The sequence below is a fragment of the Cupressus sempervirens genome, chromosome 6, assembly GCF_028749045.1.
Source record: "Cupressus sempervirens isolate cs-2001-9-10 chromosome 6, ASM2874904v1, whole genome shotgun sequence".
NCBI lineage: Eukaryota > Viridiplantae > Streptophyta > Pinopsida > Cupressales > Cupressaceae > Cupressus > Cupressus sempervirens.
In genome coordinates, this window is record NC_143123.1 from 187,012,506 (window position 1) to 187,031,622 (window position 19,117).

The window sequence follows — 19,117 nt, forward strand, 5'->3', positions numbered from 1 at the left end:
TAACATCACATTCACATAATCCCCGAGCCTTTGGTAACAACCTAAACTGGTCAACGCTAAGACAAAACCTAAACACCCCATAATACAGATAACACATAGAAATATAGAATAGTCTCACAATTTGATTTAATCTTAATAATATAATGTTAATTCAAATGTACAGATTCCTATTCTCGTTTCCAGTGTATAATCCAAGTACTTACGATTTACAATATATCCCTTAACCTATTCTTATATTTAATTAGGATCAAGCTAAAACCCTAATTTGGTTTTAAAACAATTTTCTAAAATGACCTAAAGACAAGATACTTATCAAAATAAATAAGTAATTTATAAATTTACAATTTTCTTTTAACTATATTCATCAATGGTTAATTTTAATTAAACTAATGTTTAATTAAATTAACTGATGATAATCAACTAAGTTCTTATATTACCAACTCTAGAATTATCAATTATTAATAATTAATATAATTACTAATAATTTTATTAAATAAAATAAACTTATTTTAAATACATTATTATTTAAATTAATTAAACAATAATAAAACTTATCAATATTATTAAATAATATCAAAGTTTACATTATGAAATGTATTAATAAAATATTATTAAATTATATTTGATTTAATATTAAAATCTATTAATAATATTAAATCTGTTAATAATTATTATTGTTTAAAAATAATAATTAATATACATATATTAAATTAACTATTAACAAATTTTACAATTTAAAAAAAAAAATTAAAAAATTTATAAAAAAATAAAATATAATATAACACAAAGCATTATATAGGCCGCCGGCCTTTTAAATAAGCATGCACGGCAGGCCTGCTGACGCAGTCCCTGTGCCAGCAGACTACCGGCGGCAACAACCACAAGGTGGGTATGGGGGGGGATGTGTGTGGGTATTCCCGCCCCTCCCATAAGCATATACAATTTTTTTTTTAATTATATATATATTTTAAATTAACAAACCCCCATCGCATGCAAACTGCGATCCACGCGGGGCAGGGAAAAATATGAAGCCGCAAGTAAGTGGGGGGTGGTGAAACCCCTCCCAACATATATATTTATATATTTCAAAATATATACATTTTCTTTTTAATTAAAAAAAACTTTTAAATATGTTTCCTCCAAGTATTATATATATATATATACTATTTTTAAAAAAAATATCCTTGTTTAATACATAAACAATCTAATCACTAAACATGTATAATTAAACATTTTATTTTATTTTATTTTTAATTCAAATTTTATTTTATTTTATAAACTTTTATAAATATAACCTGAATTTCCAATCAAGATTTTCTTTTCTTTCTTTTCATAAGCTCTCCCTAGTTTAATTTGTAAAATTCTATCATCTAGAGCGAGGGTTTCAAATTGATTTATTCTTCCAATTCTATTATATAGATGAAATACAATATAGTATCATAAGGTTCATAAAAAGAGAGTGAAAGGATCAAACAGTGGAATCCAGACAATTTGGATTTATAATCCACAAGCACGAAGAAGACAGGATTATCAAATTGCATAATTCAACCCGTGATCAAACACAAGACCCTACCTCAACCTGATGCTATTATGCAATCTCCAAAAACTGTAAGAGAATTTGCTCCTCTTCAATAACCTTCTTCTGAAAATCTTCTTTAGAATTCGCCTTCTGAAATTTGCTTCCAAAAGTGTCTCCCAAAATTTTTGTCTCCCCCAATTCCTTGTCCAAATTCGTGTCCAATATCTGCGGTCCTCTAAAATGAACCCCTAAAGTTGTGATAAAGAGTTTTCTCCTCAAGTCGGGGCACTAATTGTGCGTTCACCCGAGAAGACTCTTTGCTTAACTGAGTTAACTCAAAATTATCTTTTATTAATTCTTTGCTTTCTCTTTTAATGCACCTTAAATGAATTATTAAATAACTTTATTTAATATTCCACTCGAGTTTTATTTTTAATCTTTATTACTTTTAATCCCATGCGTACTTTATGAAATTAAAATAACATTATTATTTCCTCTTATTTTATCTTTTGATTTATTTCTTTATTTTCAACACATGCTCGCATCATGCAATCTTACAACTTTTAATATATTTTCACTTTTTAATTTATTTTAGAACTTAATTGATAAAATATTTAATTAACTTAAATAACAATAATATTTAGCATTTATTTAAAAATGAACTCTAAATATATTATTATTAAATTAAATAAATATTATAATGTTCTAAATTATCCATAAACTTTTATCTCCAAATCTAATTCTTTTTATTTAATTAATTTCTTAATTAATTAAATATAATTAAATATTAAAATATCATAATAATTTTCTATTAAATTAAATCATTAATTAATCTTTTTTTTTTATAAATTAAACTTAATTAATAGAAAATACATCAAGGACTCATAAAGCAACATACGAAAACCCATCATAGAAGAACACATACTAAATCAAACAAAAAGGGTTATAATCACAAAATAACATCATTTGATGCATTCGGAGGGTACTTAACTCAGATACTTGTCCTAATTTATCAATTAGGACAATTGGCTAAAGGGTTTAGGAATTGGACTTAAGAGTTTATCTCCCCTCTCTTACCATTGAGATAATGCGATAAGGTACGCTCATCCTGGCAATTCAGGGAAGTCGATACCCGGTACCTACAACCTGCATAAAATTCATGCATGTACAGACACAATATTCTAAGCTAAACAGACAATGGCAGGAAGTGGTGCATCGTGTAGATCTCGACTAGCAGGTGACTACGACTCCCTTCCTTAACCACATCAGAAACACCATACATAAAGAAACAAACATGCACACCATACACATGTAGTATGGGGTAAGTATCCATAAGAAAGCACATGTGATAATAAACCATCAATATTTGAAAACATTGTATAATCATCATGCATATATGAAATATAGAGTAAAAATCAACTGAATCTAAGACAATATCTGATAATCACCAAACAATGCTACTAATCATTAAACATAAATTAGCCTAAAAGAGTTCGACAAAAATAATAGAAATGCGAACTAGGGGCAGGCACTACAAACATAAGCATCAACATTCGGTTCACATAAACAATAGTGCTTTGTACCACTAGATTGATGCAATATTTGCATCATCTACTCTAAAGTAGGTAGGGGCATAACCCCAAGGATACCTCAAAAATACTCAAATGTATCCTTAGGCAAAGGATTTGCAAATATATCCACATTCTACTCCTTTGTATTCAAATTTTCAATTTGATCTCTTTCTCTACAAATTTCTCTCTCAAAACATGATACTTAATAGATATGTGCTTCATCTTAGAATATTGTAACACATAATTCTTAGACATACTCACTATACTTGTGTTATCACAATGTATGATAAAGGTTCTAAAAAAATAATCCTAATATCCTTCAACATTTGTTTCATCTGTATTATCTGATTATAATTTTTTTTGTTGCTACATAGTCTACTTTTGTTGTACTCTATGAGATATAATATTATTTCTTTCTTAGCCAAGAAACCAATCTTCCTCCAAGGTAAAATTCTCCAGCACTTGTACTCTTTCTATCATCCATACTTCCTATCCACTCTACATTAGTGTACATAGAGTAAAGTCATTTGATCTATCATATCATAACCCAAAATTAGGTGTACCCTTCAAATCTATGAAAATATTCTTTATTGATGCATAATGTGATTCCTTAGGATTATCTTGAAATATTTCTACTATACTATCCATAATTTCTATATTTAGTCTGCCATTTGGCTCATTATCACCTCCAAATATTGTGTCATCCACAAATATCACAATAATCAACAAAAAATTCTCAAATTCTTTCAAATATTTATTATTATCTATAGTACCTTTAACAAATCCTAGTTTTTCCAAATACTTGTCCAACCTCGCATACTAGTTTCTAGATTCTTTTTTTAATCCATACAATGTGTTTTTCAGCTTCCGTACCATATCTCATTATTTTGTCGAAGGAAATCCTTCAGGCTTCCCAATGTATACTTCTTCTTCAAGTTCTCCATTTAGAAATACTCACTTCACATCCATCTACTACACTTTGAACTTCCTATATGTTGCATAAGCCAAGAACATTGTCACTACTTCAATTCTAGAAATAGGTACAAATTCCTCTTCATAGTCTATAACTTCTTACTATGAATATCCTCTGCATACCAATCTAGCTTATTTTCTCAAAACTTCACCTTGTTCATTCATATTATTTCTAAAGACCCACTTAGTTCCTATAACATAGTTGTCCTTACGTCTAGGAACCAATTTCCATGTCTCATTCTTCATAATCTGATCTAGTTCTTCCTTCATTGCTTGAATCCAATGATTATCCTTGCACACTTCATCAACACTCTTAGGTTCTGCTTGAGAAATCACACACAATTCTTTATGTAATTTTTTTGTTTTCATAACTCCTCTACCTTTTCTTCCAATAATATGATTAGTAAGGTGATTCTTTTGCAAATCCTTATTTGGTGTCACTGTCTCAACTTTTACTTCTACTTTAGATTCAAATCCTAGTTCTTCTCTCTATTCCATGAATTGGTGTCATTCTGAAAATCATTATTAATTTCATAAAATGTCTCAACATTTTCTTGATTTTGATTAGCTTCTTCATCAGAACTATAATAAAAAATTCATTCTTGAACTCCAAACTTTTCATCCACTTTCACATTTGTGATCTCAACAATATTCTCAATTCCTTGATTAAAAAATCTGTAAGCTTTTATTTTCAATGAATAAGAAAGGAACATACCTTCATCACTTCTTGCATCAAACTTACCAATGTCATCACATCTCTTGATATAACACTTTCTTCCAAAAACTCTAGTATACTTCACTGATAGTACATGTCCAAACCATAACTCATAGGGAGTCTTGTTTATACCTTTTCTGATCTACACTTTGTTCATTGTATATACTAATATATTTGTTGTTTCCCTCTAGAATATCTTTGATACATCATTCTCAAACACCATCTCTCTAGTTGCTTCTATTATAGACCCATTTCTTCTCTCATTTATACCATTCTTCTCAGGTGTCCTAGGTGCTAATAGTTGTCTTTTAATAACATTCACTTCAAAAAAATTGTTAAACTCATTCAAGGTAAATTATCCACCTCTATCATATCATAAACCATTAATCTTTAATCTAGATTCATTTCAACTCTATTCTTGAACAACTTAAACTTCTCAAATACTTCAAGCTTTTCTCTAAGGAATGCTACCAACATCATCCTAGTAAAATCATCAACAATAATAATGAACTATGTTTCATTTTAGAATCCTCTTGTCTTTGTAGGACCACTTAGATTTGTGTGAACAGTGCTATCCAACTTTTTTGTTACAATAAACTTATTGCTAGGAAAATAGCTTTTCTTTTGCTAAGACATAACACATTCCTTGCACACAAAATTAGTAAGCTTCACAATTTTAAGAAAATTCCTAATAGAAAATGTACTACTTTCTTTCATAATATTGTCAAATTTTATGTAACAAAACATTCTATGACATAACTAGTTGCTATCAACTTTAGCAACCAAACATGTCATCTCTTTAAGATTTAGCTGAAAAACATTACCTCTGGATCTTGTGCTTGTGCCAGTCATCTTGCCATTTTTATCCTTGATGATACATGCCTTCTCTATGAACTATAATTGATATCCCTTGCCAACCAAATTTCCAATACTTAGAATATTATGCTTTATTCTATCAACAAAATAAACATCATCTATGTTGATTTTACCATCAAGAGTAATAGATCATGTACCCTTAATATTATAAACCACATTGTTACCGAATATAACAATCCCTCCATCACAACTATTGAAATTAACAAATTTAATCATATCACCAGTCATATGATGTGAAAAACTACTATCTATGATCCAATCAAATTTCTTCTCAACTTATGACACTAGGGCTTATTCTTCTCTAACTTTTTCAGGATTTTATTCTATGTAGAAACAAAACCTAACTCATCATCACTTTCACTATGAACTCTTTCATCTGATTAATCAACATCATTTTCATACAAAAATTCTCTATGATTTCTAGACTTGAAATTATTTTTCTTCTTCTTTAGTCTCTTAGGAATTTAGAAGCTTAATGACCAAATTCATTGCAAGACAAACATTTAAAGATTTTCTTACAATTTGGTTCTCTTCTCATAAGCAGGGCAATTTCTTCTTCAATCTTTATGTCTTCCTTAGATCTTGATCTACTACTACTAGCATAATCTCCACTAGTACTTACACTCCTTGATAAGGAAGGACATACACTTAATGCATTGAAGGCTATCTACACTCAAGGGAAATCTCCAACTTGTCTCAAACTTATTTTTATTGCTTCTAATCTTTCAAGAAAAGTCTCTCTAGAGAACTTCTTTGTACAAGGTATCACTTTTTCAATTATTTATACTATCTTTTTGAGTGGTGGCATCAAAGTTTTCAATATTTTCCATATAATCTCATCAACTTCTTTAGTTCCTTCACAAGTCTTGATTCCTACAATAATTTATGATATCCTGCCAATATAGCTTCTTACAATCTCATCTTCGATTATTTAAGCTTCCTAAAATAAACATATTCAATTTTGTAATCTAACCCTCTTAGCATGCTTATCACCTTAAAAATAGATTCCAAAGCTTTCTAAATTTCAGTAGATAACCCAAAAGATTTTACCTGAGCGTACTCATTTAGAAGAAGATTTGACAAAAGTGCTTCTCTAGAAAGCATGTTACACATGCGAAAATCTCTTTTAGCTTTAGTACACTCTTCAAGTTTTCTTTCTTCCACTATGGTCTTTCCATTCTTCGTAATCAACCAATATCCTAGACCCATGCATAATAGATGTGTCTCCATATTCTCTTTCCATATATCATAGTTCGCTCTATCAAACATAGGACTTTATTTTTTGAAATGACTTGCCATTGATCTCCTTAAGCTATGAAGTTTTTCCTGCAAGGACTTGATGCTCTAATACCAATTGTTAGAAAGTATAGCCCACCAAGATAGTTGAGGGGGCTTGTGTGAATCATTTATCAAACCAATTAAATTTTTATCAACCTTATTAAACTTCAAACATGTGATTAATATAAACACCAATCGTAAGAAGATACAAATACATATTAACTTCAAATATATTAACTAGGGAAACCCTTGATCAGAGAGAAAACCTCAATAGGGATGGTACCTACAAAATAATATACTAACATAAAAGTTCATTGTAAGAGGATGGACTCTCTTAGGATCCAATGAACTGTATTCAGTACATATTAGTCCCTTTTAAGAGCCTTTGAATCCCTATGAGGAGATTCCAACCCTTGTTAGGAGTTATAGAAGGTAGAAGGACTCATTGTCCAAATAACTTTAGGGACAAGACCACCAAAATTGTTGTCCAATTGGCCTTTGTATTATTCCTTTTAGAATAATAGAAATGCAACTGATCTTAGTAAATAAAACTCTTCCTTTGTCCTCTTACTATGCCTCTTCTGCACCAAACACTTCTCAGATCTCAATACTAGATTTGTGAAATCACATCAAAATAATCCCTTTGATTGCTTACTCACATCATACTTCATATTCACAAAAACACTTGATCAACTTACAAAAATTACCCACTACATCACAAGGAAAATAACTTTCCTTTATACCAAGTCCTCAAAATAATTAATTGAGTCAGCCTTGAGGCTTTCCCAGTTAATTAATATAGATCCTCGTTAAGATAACACACTACATTATATCATTTTACAATTACATATATTGTTGACTCATAGTATTAACAACTTCTCACAAGTGTAACCTTAGAATTCATGCACTTGGTGATTTCATCATAAGGATATCTTCTATCTCTATCTAACTACACTCAACTAGATTCTATCTCTCTTAGTATATATAATCTAAATACCATAAACCACTTCGCAAGAACTCTATCTGCAAACCATCTTCTATAAATCTCAAATAACTGCTACCTATCTTCAAATTTCTATAGGTACTCTTATCCATGTCATCAAGATATACTACAGATCATGTCCTCAACTACGCTTGACCTCATCTTTGATCCTTGATCTCTATAATCTCTATCTCTGTCTACTATTCTAACAACCTTCATATTATGTTGACATCAATGAAAAACATAGACATGACTGCAAGCTACAATCATGCTATCTATCTCTCCAATGCTCTAGCAATGCTACAATATTGCCCCATAGGAATATCATCAACATTCATACTAACAAAGGGTCTAATGAACAAGTAAGATTTTATTGGAGGAATTAAATATCACCAAGCTCAAAGTCACTAGAAGCTCCTTGACTAGGCCAACTTGGGTTGATCTAGTTTGGACTAGGATGATTATGGTCGACCTAGTCTGGTCTAGGTTGACATAATACAAGGTAAGATAATTCATAAAGGATATTTCCTATCCCCCAATAAACAACCACATAGTAGAATATAAACAACAACATGGAGATTTAGATCCAAATAATACCAATCTCATAATAGAATCATAAGATTTTCATTAAACATGCTTGACTATAAGCCCTCTAAGATATGACCAAATACATAAGAAATTACAATAGTAATTTTGCAAGACCTTACAAAATCTAAACATTTAGCTATCTCAAATCTACAATCTAGTAGAAAACCCCAAGAATAATTTAAACTTGTGCTTGCAAGACACAAAGCAATCTTCTTGTTTTCCCAAGCCACACTTATCTACTAGCTCTACTCAAATTTTCTCCTCTCAACTACTCCATGTAGAATGAATCATGACTCTAGAAAAGACAAGACCCTCTACTTATACTAATCAAAGCCACAAGTCAGCTTGACAAAAAAAATTAAATACATGAAACATCTAAATACTTAGGATAGGCCCCAAGTTTACAAAGAATAAATAACTCAAAATATCACATTAGAGTTTTCACCCTAAGGAATAGGTCCACATGATAACTATCAATATCTAAGAGTGCACTTGCCAACTCCCTCGGATCAAAGCTCAGAAAAATATTCTCCAAAGTCTTCCAATATATTAGGAACACACACCCATTAGTCACCAAAATGACTCTAACTCCAAGATGATAACTCCAAACATCATGTGCACATAGGATAAGGTCCACCAATGTGCCTCAGAAACATCTCCAATTTTGAAAACTATAGGTCCAAAAAATACAAGCTCGATGCTCTTGCATCAAACTCCCTAGGTAGATAGAAAAGTATGTCCCATACTTTGATGCTAAAGAGATTTTTGCAACCCACTTCATCTACAAGGCTTCCAATCCATTAAGGATAAGAGAACCAATCTACATATCAACCATCTCTTCTTCATCCATTCAAACATCAAAATTTAATGAATCTTAACATCCCAATCAACTCATTCACAGCTAGGAACAAACCAAACATAATGCTTCACCAAAAATTTCTGCAATTGATCACAACCAACAAGACTAACATCCTCAAACATGAAATCTATGTCACGAACATCATGTTACTCTAGAACCAAATTAGAAACATGTTAGCTCAAATCCACGATAAGAGGAACATGTAAATCCTCATCCACATCGTCAACTAGTGAATCTACACCACCAACATCCAAATCAATAGAGGCCTCAACCATATAAGAAACAAAATATAAATTCACATCCATATCAAAAATTATATGAACATCATTATCTATATGTAAATCATCAGTAACACATTCCAAACTCACATCAATTATTGCATTGCTCACAACAAGATGCTTTGTAACATGTAACTCATCACCCATATCAACATGATTATCCACAACTAGGTGCTCTATGATTTTTATGTCAAATCCAATGTGCTCATGAAAAAATTATCCTTTCCATGATTAACAAGGTTAGGAACTTCTTCAATAAGCTCAAGTATCTTAGCAACAACCACAAGTTGCTCTATGGGTTTTAGATCAGAATTCACAAACTTATCAACAAAACTAACCATACATACCTCTTTAGCTTTAACAAAGTCATCCTTCACCTCTTCCTTAATAGAAAAGTGTCTTCTTCTTTGTACCATCTTCTTAATTGGCCAAAAATGTCTCTTTCTGATTGGTAGACTCCAACTCTAGTAACATAAAACTTTCTTCTCTTTGTCTTCAATAATTTTGATAAAGCATCATCCACTTGAGAGAACATATTAGGTATCTTCTTCTCCACTACATCATAGAGATCTGCAACCATTCTATGGTCCAATCTTCTTGGAGTTATCTTTGAAGATATTTGCAAACCCTGTATAAAAAATGTCTAACCAGATCTAACCAGTACCACATGATCAACCTCCAACTTTGATACCACTTGACATAGTACAATGAAGGAGAATCCCCAAAGGAGATGTCCTAATCCCAAGAAAATAACCACACAATAGAAGATAAAAAAAATATCATAGAGATTTAGATCCAAATAATACCATCTCATAATATAATCATATGATTTTCATTCAACATGCTCAACTGTAAGGCCTTCCAAGTTATGGCCAAATACATAAGCAATTACAATAGTAATTATACAAGACCTCACAAGATCTAGAATCCTAGCTAGCCCAGATCCACAATATGGTAGAAAACCCCAAGAATAATATAAACGTGTGCTTGCAAGCCACCAAGCAATCTTCTTGTTTTGCCAAGCCACACTTAGTATTGGAATATTTAGAATAATTGGGGGGGGGGGGGGGGGGGGTGTGGGGTGGTGTTGAATCAATTATCCAAGGTCTAAATGTACAAATAAATTTTTTTAGTACTCACCAAATATACTAGCAGTTGTACATTTTTGTGCGTACAACAATTAGCCGATAGGAAATTTATCTTGTACTAAGAAGGAAACTGTTGACAAAAATATTAGTAGCAACAAAAAAGATGAGCTTAAATAACATGAAGAAAATAGTGGAAGTGGTTTATTTTGATTTGGTTCTAATTGAATTGAAGTAACATTCTAAATAATAAAAAATAACTTTTTTTAAAGAACAAAATAGATCTAGATATTATATTTAGAAATCTAAGAATGTGCTACAAGCTTAAATAAAGATAGATAATATTGTAATTGGATCTAATCTAACATTTATTTCAAAGCACATAAGAAAAACTATTTAATGACATCTCAAAGAACTCAATGAAAACATGATATTCAATGAAAGCTATTAATTTCATTGCACAAAAAGAAAAAGAAACCCTCTTCATACAAATTTAATGGATATGTTAAAACAAAAGAAATCTATGAACTTTGATTAAATTTGAGAAATAAATCAAAAACTTAATTAGGATAAAAATGACTTGTAAAAATTAGAAAATTGTCATTATCTAAAAAAGAAAAAAGAATGGAAGTTTCACTATTGGAGGGTTGTGAATGTTAAAATTATTATTAAAAAAAACAAGAAGGAAAGTTTAATTATTAACAAAGAGTAAAGTTTCATTATCAAAATATCCTAACTAAAAATTATAAAATTATTTATTGTATTTTTTTTTAGTTTAGATAATTCAAATTCAAAGTTTAGATTGATATTATATACAATATATTTTATTAAGGCAAGTTCTTCATAATATTAAAATAAAATATAAATTTATAATTTATTTTAATTTTTTATATTTAATTTTGTTATTTATTGAATTTCATTATTATGATGAGTTTTAGTTTTACAATTTAGTTGTTAAGGTGGGTTAAATTAGGATATACACAAGATAAAAATATTTTTTACAAAAATCAAGCAAATGTGAGGCCAAAAAATTAAGAAACTATCTTTGTGGTGGGAAAAAGTAAGTTCAAACAATCATATTTATTATTTTTATAATATATGAATTGAATTATTAAATATGTCAACTTTAGATAACTTCAAATTTTGAGTTAATTTTATTAGTGCAAAATATAGTTGAATACAATGATACAATAAAAATAAATTTAACCATACATTGAAATAACTAAGAATAAATAAAATTGTCTTCGATTATAATTTTAAATAATTAAGATTAATTTGATAAATATCAAATATCAAAATACCTCAATAATATTTATAGTTTTAAATTAAAATAATTATTGTTTAATGTGAAAATAGAAATTTAAATTATACAACATTGAATAGTTTTAAATATTTTAATACTATACCATTCACAAGTTTTTATACAACGCCCAAATCATCCATGTCTCTTTTTAATATTTGGCAAAAAAAAACTTTTGAAGGTGTCAACAAATAAACAAGAAGCATTTCACACTCTTGAATAATGAAATATGTTATTAAATTCTACTTAAAATGTCTAATTGTAAATCCCTAAAATTTATATTCTTCATCCTAGTTGCATAAATACTCTTACATTTAGTGGTCAATGCAAATAGAGGGCAGAGATGTGGAAAAAATAGAAATTATTGATTATAATGAAGACATAGACTCAAAAGATGAAATAAAATAAAGTAAGGTTTAGATTGAACAAATTTTATTTGCTTAATTCATTTTTTTCTATAAAGTGTTGCATGTTCTGTCATGTGTTCATTAAAACAATAATTTTGTTTCATCCATACAAAATAGAGCACTAGTTTTTTAACAAAAATAAAATATTTTCAATTACAAAAAGTATTTGGAATATATTACAAGACCCATACAAATAAAAAAGGATAAGGATAAGGAGATTGCTATCAGAATTCAATGTGATTTTTGATTCATCTGTACTCAAACAAAATCAGTATTGAGAACATGTTTACAAATGCCCATTTAAAGTAATAACCCATAACTTACAAAGTCTATGCTAATGAGTTTTAAAACAATAAAATCTAATGTGAGAATCAGTAAAGCAACTATGTGCAGTGGAATTAAGTTGGACAAAACCCTTGTAAGTCAAGCCGGTCAAGAGAAGGAATGAAAACACCAATTAGGAAGGCACCCGCCATAGAAAACATCTCTTCAACCATTTGTTTGAAGGAAAGCCCTCCATTCAATTTGTTGGCAACATAGATTGTGGCAAAAACTTCTTCATCTTCACAAATCCATTCTATTCACTCTCAGTAGCTCCACCATCATGAGCTTTCTCATTTGTTGAATTCTTTTGAAAAAATCAATCTATAGATATTTTAAGGCCAACAAAGACATGCAAAAGATTTGACATAAGTTTCTAAATTAGAAAAAGTAGAAATAAATCATATAACTAATTATTCAAAATGAAATGAATTAGAAAGAAATTTGAAGAAAATACAAAAAAATAAGAAAAATTATAAAATGATTGGAAAGTAGTTCAAAATAACCAGAAAAACTATTTTATGATTGGGACTGAGAATTTTTCGATAGAAAATTGTAAAAACTAGGAGCAAAGCTCCCACATATAAGCCTGTCGACTTAATAAGTGCATGCATTGATTAGATCATCCAATAACTCCATAACTTTGCAGATTATTGTCCTAGGCCAAAATAACTTTGTAGTAATGTAAACATGAAATACCACAACTCATTCACACAATTTGACATAGGGATTTAATGTGGAAGCCCAATTTGGGAAAAACCACCAGTAACATGCTACCAATTTTCACTTTTATGAAGGGAGCCTTGTGAGGATCCAACCCTATTAAAGGTTAGAATGTGCACTATTAAATGTGACCTTGATTAAAGTATTTCAATCACCCTATTAGGAGTGAAACTTGTTAGAGTACTTTAGAACATTCCATTATAATGTTACCTAGTTAAACAATTTATAAATTACTATTAGGTCAACATGAATTGAAAGGATTTATCCATACTAATATAATGGTTAGAAATTAGCAGTAGGACTTGATATGATAATAAAGCACAACTCACTTGCAAATTATAGATTTCTAGTTCAGTCCTCCATTCTTTTTGGCATTCATACTCTTCATCTTAGATTTCTTATTCACCTTCCAAGCCCTAAACTTCTTAAGCATTCTTGCCTCGAATGACAATTGCATATTCATCCCTTCGTCCACCATATGGAGCAACACCTCCAACTTCTTCTTTTTTGCTCAAACACTCATTTTCTTCTGGCCTTGTCTCTCCTTATAATGAGAATTATGATTTTTTTTGCTTAACCATAATTATCCATCTTAGGGTTAGGTCAAATTCATCGAATCCTCCCTCTTTCTATTAGGTTCCCTTTAGAAACTTCTCTTACAATCCTCCTTAGATTTTCCTCAAAAAATTTTACCTTTAATTCTATGCCACCATCTCATCACACATATCATCAAAATGCTCCACATAATTCAAGAAATCAACTTTGTTAGCTCATATTCATCAAATCTTTGATCAAACTCTCTTTGTTGTTACTCTACATCTACATTGGTCAGTCAACAATAACAATATTCTAATGCTCAACCAACACTAATTTTCTTGGAATCAAATAAGTCTTCCTTTCTTGGTCACCACTATTATTTCCTTGATGATAGAAACTTACAATATTTTACTAATACTTGGTGCGTGTTTGTGGTGATTGATTAGGGAAGTATTTTGTTAGAGTTCTTTTTGGTAAAGAACATATCAGGTAGATTTAAACCTAATACCAAGAAACAAAGTCTAGGGACAAGCCTAGGGATGAGCTAAATCCTATGTTCAACAAGGCTAAATCTTAGTTCTAGACCAATTAACAGAGTCATCAAGACTCACTTCACTTTAGGCTCTGCTAAGCCAAGGTGGGCAAACCTAAGGGATCTATCTTATTAACTTGATACTTTTCTCTGTAAGACTACCCTCTATAGTAGAAATGGTCAATATTCTTCTACAATTTGCTGGCAAACTTCCTGATTGCAGTAGCTAATTACAACCAAAGAAAGTAACAACAAACAAGCCATGACTGACACTTTATCTCTTTAATACATAAAAAGGGAAATGATATTCAATTAAATTTTTGATCTCTCAGCATAACCCAAGTATGCAAAAATAGAGAACATGTATCCTTCAAACTAACTGGTCCCTTATTCATTGGGCATCAACTAAACCTTAACATGCAGATGGATACCTAAAGTATACTCATATATTTAGGCATATGAGCTATCTATTTGACTTGCAAATAGACATCAATCTTCATAACAACACTCATACTTATGATGAAATCCTTCTGGTGTAACCTGTAACCCTGTCAATATAAGCAAGAATTTACATGGATCTTTGTTCCAACAACAAATTCATCTTGACATACAACCTTAAGGGATTGCAACTGAGTCCAAGCTCTTCATTCTCAAACATAAAACATTATAGATATCAGAAAAAGGAGATGAGAATCAGAATGAAACTAAGAAAGGTGAAGCTCTTGTATTAATTACATTGAAAACAATATATCATCTGCATATCAAAATTTAGGAAATACACAAAGAATGATTGTGTAATATAACAAATGCCTCAAAAGGAATACAATATGTTGTTCATAACAGAAGAACAACCAAGAAAATGGTATCACAACTATGAGAAAAGTCTCAAGAAATTGGAACCAAACTAGTCTCACAATCCTCCTAAAATCTCCAAAGAATTCAAACCCTTTCAATGAGTAGAAAAGGAACATATATAGAAGAGAAGATCTTTCAAGAAATGTAATTTAGAATTGACATCTATTCCACTGAAAATATCCTCAATCCAAAGTTGTTGAAACTGAACTTCCTTCAACTGCCTCCAATTCAAAACATAAATGATGCCAAAATATCTAATATATCCCCCTTTAATCTGCAAAATATCTCATGGAGAAAATATCAAGAATTCATCACAAATTGTACTGAAGCTTGAAAATGTGATCTAAACATGTCACTTCTACCCTTTACTGGGCAATCAACTTGTTTTGCTGGCAAAAACACAATTGCTTCAACCACCCTCAAAAACATTTGATTCATCCTTAAAAATGCTAGAGAAGTCAAATTAGATAAAATTATGTCTATATCTGATTGCAATTTCATCTGCAACATTAAATTTGCACATTTCACTGTGAAGCCCCCGAAATCAAAAAACCTCCTGTAGCTACTTCCTGTTGATACTTGCTCAAAATCTGACCCTAGAAATGGAAAGTTCACTCTTTGTTAGTTTTGTTGGTATATTACTCTATACATTTTGGACAAGAATTGCCCCCCTAAGACCATTTCAAAAATTTGGCTCCTGGACTGAACAGAGCATAAAAAACTTGATTTTTTTTTAAAATTACATAGTATAAACTATATACAATTATTAAATCATTCAAATCTTTCTTGTTTAAAAAACATGCATTCAAATCATTTTGAGTTTTTATTTTTTTATTATTGTTGATCTTACGAAAATCCCTGGGCATATATTCTTACCTCCCTATTCTAATCTTCCCGGGGATCACATCGTATCATCGCGAGTCTTCAATCCCAAGCTCTTAACCTTCCAATTTCATGCTTTCATCATAGTATCACAGGCATCCATTTTTGGCCTTCCGACCCTACGATCTATCATGAGATTGGGGCCTCCAAATTTGCCCCCTTTCGATCTCCCGACTGGCTCCCAGAATGTGACACATGGTACTCTTTCTTGTGCTAGCAATGGGTCAAAACTTGTTTGACCTTGGCAACCATCTAGTTAATCGAGCCCCTCCACACAAGCAGTGACATCCATAAAGTGTGTTTCTTAAGAAACTTCACCATTGCATGTTTGGGCTTTTAAAACATTCAAAGAACAAAATCCCAATCCACGTCGGATATACTACTTACATCCTCTGCGTATCATTTTTCTTGCAACTGGAGTCCTTCCTTCTGTGTGGGCATTCCTTGCTGGTGTTGGCCCTATCCCAAAAAAAATGGATGCCTTGTGTGAGCCATGCTTGGACATGGGGAGCCTACTTCCAATGGCAAGGTCACTTCCCTTCTTGCATGGGCTATTCCATTGAATGTGGATCACAATGCCATCTGCCCTAGGCTTCCCTTGATGGCACCTTTGCTTCTGAGGTAGATGCCCTTCTTTCAAAACGTGGACCACCCATTCCTGTGTGGATTTTGATGTTCCCTATTTAGCTGATATAACACACTTTTTTAGATCAAGGGTGACTTCATCCTCAGCATGGAACCCTCTTTTATGACTGCCCCATTTTTCTTTGGGTGTGAAACTGAAATAGAGACCTTGCAATTTATCTCCATTAGGCATGGGCTGCTCTAAATTCATGCCATAACTCCCCTTCCAAACTGCCACCCCATCTTTTAAAACATGAGGCTTCCTTCATTCGTTGAAGATAATGTATTATGCTATAGCTTTCATGTGTGGGAGGGCTTTGATCTTCCTCCACATGAATCTTCATCTTAAAAAGTTGCAGGTTGCTACTCTTTGTATCTAGTGGCTTCCAAGAACTCCTACAACAACCAATAAATGTTGCCCTCATCTCACTTTTAAACTCTCAAACCTTTGTTACAATATTAAGAATCTTTTCAATGTGCTTTCAAATATGGATATTATGCTTTGCCTTCAAGCATGATTTGGAATGTGTAACTCATACTTTCTTGAACAAAAGATTGTAGAAGATGTTAAAGCCATAGCTACTCTTAAACTTGCTAAATATCTCCCCTCACTCGCCAATCTAGCACTTAACATAGGTATTCCCCTTTTAAGCAAAGATGTTTGCCAACTAACCTCCAGAATTATAGTCCTCAACTCGTGCAACCCATCCATATAAGTCATTCCTAGGATCTTTCTCTCACTCATAATACTCCTTCAGCTCCTATGTTTTTTTAATGAAGGATCTTTCAAATGTCATGGCACCATTGTACCCTTGCTAGTCTTTATTAAAACTCAAGAACAACCTTACCTTGATGACCCTCATAAGTCCACATTATGTAAACCCTTGATCTATAAAAGAAAAATAAATTATTGCTTGCACATATTCGATCCACTATCATTCACAATACTTTTGATCTTCAATCAGTCAAAAGGAATCATTCAGAACCCAAAGTGGGTTTGGCTAAAAAAAAATTCATTTTCAAATAATTGATATTATAAATTGATTCTTTGATCAACTTGAACTAACTAAAATCAAATTTGAGCACTGAATCATCATTAAAACCTTATTTTATCACTATTCTTTAAACTGTGATTTGCTGACAGGAAGGCTTGATAACTGATTTTAAAATTGACAAAAACACATGACCGGGCTCTGAAACTTTGGACCTCTGTTCTCTCTGATACATTCAACAAGCCTGCCAAATATCGTCACATAATGAAATTGGGGTCAAAAGATATCGACCTCTAAACATGCCTACTTAAAATCACCTACAAATAAACATGTCAGAAAACTGGAAAGTGCATTTGGTTTTGGCTTCAAAAATTGGGCAAACGAACACTTGAGGATCTAGAAACTAGGGCATTGGTACGTTGTCATGAGGAGAATATAATTATTTGATTTGGGCTAATGACAAATCATATGATGCATTTGAAGAAGGTCTAAAGTTTGCTAGTTGGATTTGCAGAACAGTGAACATTAGCAGAGAAGTATTTTTTACAAATGGAATGGCCCTAGAAAAGTGTGCAGACGGATTCGTCAAGACTTGAAAATTGGCAAACTTGTAGTATTTTTGGAGTATAATAAAAAGGAACAAACCATTTGGTCCCACCAATCATAGACTCAAAGATATGACATCCCAAATAGGGCTCCCAATCAATTTGCACATCCGATTACCAGTAAAACTTTAAAAATTGCAAATTGAATTACGTTTGAAAATTGATTAAACAGATTCGTCATAAGCTCAAAAATAGAGTGTATAAAATCTCTTACCTCTAGAATATGATGCAAAAGGAATTTTCTAATTTGGGTCAACTGGTCAAAATTTATAGCTTGTCAAACATGGCTACCCAAAAATATGAACAATATGTAGATGTATGAAAATAGTAAATCGCCAACTTTGAGGGGTTCAAAACCTAGTCAAACGGATTTGAAATGACTTGAAACTTGGAACATAGGTTCTTGGTTATATATACTAAACATCCTCAAAGTGGAAAGTTACTAATCTTACTCGAATAAAAGATATTCAAAGGAAAACTAGGCCCTCTGTCACTATTTGACACTTAGGCAGAAAATGCAAAACTGAAAACAACTCAAAATGGGACTTCGCAGAATGGTTCAGAATGTCAATTTATCATTACAAAACACATGCATAAGTTGAATGAAGGGTGTTAG